Genomic DNA, 2,533 nt, shown 5'->3' with positions numbered 1-2,533 from the left:
AAGCCTATAAAGGCATTATAAGAAATGATTAATTTGTGTATAAATTTACTATAGAAAAGGTATTCAAAAGTAAAGCACACAAAAGACAGAACCGAAGAAAAATGATGGGTGTACTTGATTCTGACAGGTGTTTAAAATTTCTAAGCCACAACAGACACTCTAAACAAAGATAAAAGACAGGCTGGGAGAACAGATCTGCCACATCTACAACACAGGATGCACATCCAAGACATAGAAAATCATGTAGGAAATGATGAGAAATTTTTTTTTGTGTGTTGTTAATAGAGACAGTTACTTTAATAGAGACCATCACTTCATTTGTTATAGTGAATAACAGATGGGCAGTAATTCAAGAGGACACCAGAAAGCTTTTACATCATAAAATGAAAATGACAGAAGGGCAAACACCTTCACCACTGCAGCCTTTGATTAATTTTTTCTTCTGATCTCTGTTCTCTCATCCACATCAGACTGCTGCTCCCAGAATGGGCTCTGCCTTCAGATTTTATGCTGGTCAGCATACCAGTCTATCAGCTTGCCTTAATAATGTAAAGGGGATCCCTTAACTTAGCTGAGGAATCTGGACAAGTCTTCTTTGATTTCAGCTTCATCCCAAGGCCCATGAATGTTCTCTTTAAAAAGCTGCAGGTGAATGAGGTAGAAAGGGCAGAGACAGGAGATGGAAACCAGCGGAAGAGCGAAGAGTATGGCTCCCACCGCACTCATGGACAGCAGTCCTCCCAAGGCTGAGAAGGCAAAAAGCAGCGCGACCCCCAGATAGCTGCGGGGAGTACAGGCCTTCAGTTTCTTCCGTCACACGGGCCACAGTGCAAAAATCTGGATGGCAAATGTCACCATGATGAAGGCATGCAGGGACCCAGGAAGCCGTGAGGCCAGGCAGACAGAAGCGCAGATGGCCATGTTCAAGGACAGTGTGCTGGATACAATGGCAGCATTGGCCCCAGAGTCAAAGAAGATGAGGTGGCCCAGCAGCATGAAGACTGACGTGGCGTAGATGGTGTCAGTGCTGACGGACTCGGTCTTCGGCACTGGTGAAAACCCGGAGGTGAGAGCCATGAAGACCAGCGCGCCCTTCAGGTCAGCCCACGGGGTCCACCGGCTCGGCTCTTCCTCCGCCCTTCACCACCATCCATGAGATCAAGCAAAACATATCCCATCAATGAAGATGCCAGGCCAGTTCCAAAAAGCCCGTGGGGGGCCAGGAGACCCTCATCCATATACCACCAGATGACCCCAGAGACGCGGACGCTGCACAGCTGTGGACCCCCACACTGGACTCCAATGCCACTGCCCAGGATTGGTATTTCCAGGCACAGGTGTTCTTCCGGAGCTCTTCCAGGAACCGTGGGTCCACGCAGTTATCCGGGAAGGGCTGCCGCTCCTAGAGGACCTTCTGCCACGCGGCCTCCTGGGTGTGGATTACAGGTTGGGCACACGTCCTCTTATCCTGTCCCCTAAACTCAGGCCCCTTCAGACTCCCTGCAAGTCCCTGTGGTTCTCGTTCTTTGTGAAATAAGACTCTTCCGGAAGGCTTCTCCGAAAGGCTGCAGCCCAGGACAGGCTCGCAACAGATGAGTCCCTTTTGCAAGGCTGGGCCACACAGCCACATTCCTGCCCTCCTGTCCCCAGGGGTGTGCGGGCCCCATCGCCCACCGGCTCCCCCTTCGGGTCGCTGCGCAGAGCTGCCGTGGGCACTTCCTGGAGAAAAGGTTTAATGAGGACGGGACCGCTCACCTGGGCAGCAGCACCGACTAATGAACACTCTTGGCAGCAATCGGAGCCACATAATCTATAATGGCCACAAGGGATCTGCCAGTGCTAACCATTCTAGGGGAAAAACCATGAAAAATGAAGGATGTCCCATGTGGTAAAGGGGGACTTTCTGTTAAAGGACCTGTAAGCTGACGCTGCACTTGGGATGGTTAGCTATGTTTACTTAAATTGCAAGTCTAGGTTTCTATTCTTGTCAAGTATTGACAAAGAAGAATATAGGAGATCCCTCCCTTCTTCCCTTCCCTTTACCCTTTTCTCCCTCCTCCCCCTCCCTTCCTTCCTTCTTTCCTCCCCTTTCCCTCTTTCTGAGATGTCAGGAATTGAACCCAGGCCCTCATGACAAGTGTTTACTTTCAAAATGCAGTGGCCTGCCGTGTTTAGGGGTGCAGGTGGTTGGTACAGCACTGAGTGCTGTAGATATTTAAATACTGAGATGCAGTTTAAAAAGAGCATGAAAGACCTTATTTACTGATGCAGAAAAGCACACAAATTGTGTGTGTGTGCATGCACACACACACAAGCACGTGCATGTGAAAGCTTTTTGTGAAACTACATACAATATGATATTTTTTCAGTTTTTAAAAAGCCCTTTTATTAAAAAAATCTGAGCTACATTCTTCAGAAATGTCAATGTCATAAAAAATTCCAAAAGGCTATTCTAGATAAGGGGAAACAAAAGATTCAAGGATTAAAGGCATTGGTAGACAATTCTCATTATAGACAAACTTAACCTTTGAAT

The 2,533-nt window shown here is 47.8% G+C and overlaps 1 pseudogene; it reads right to left on the bottom strand.

Annotated features, from left to right (window-relative positions):
* Positions 1–567: 567 nt before the first annotated feature.
* On the bottom strand, positions 568–1,630 carry LOC113198190 (phosphatidylinositol N-acetylglucosaminyltransferase subunit C-like; annotated as a pseudogene).
* Positions 1,631–2,533: the final 903 nt, after the last annotated feature.

Source organism: Urocitellus parryii, chromosome 5, assembly GCF_045843805.1.
Source record: "Urocitellus parryii isolate mUroPar1 chromosome 5, mUroPar1.hap1, whole genome shotgun sequence".
Classification (NCBI taxonomy): Eukaryota; Metazoa; Chordata; class Mammalia; order Rodentia; family Sciuridae; genus Urocitellus; species Urocitellus parryii.
The sequence above is the reverse complement of the archived record's forward strand: the minus strand, read 5'-3'. Positions and strand labels throughout refer to the sequence as shown.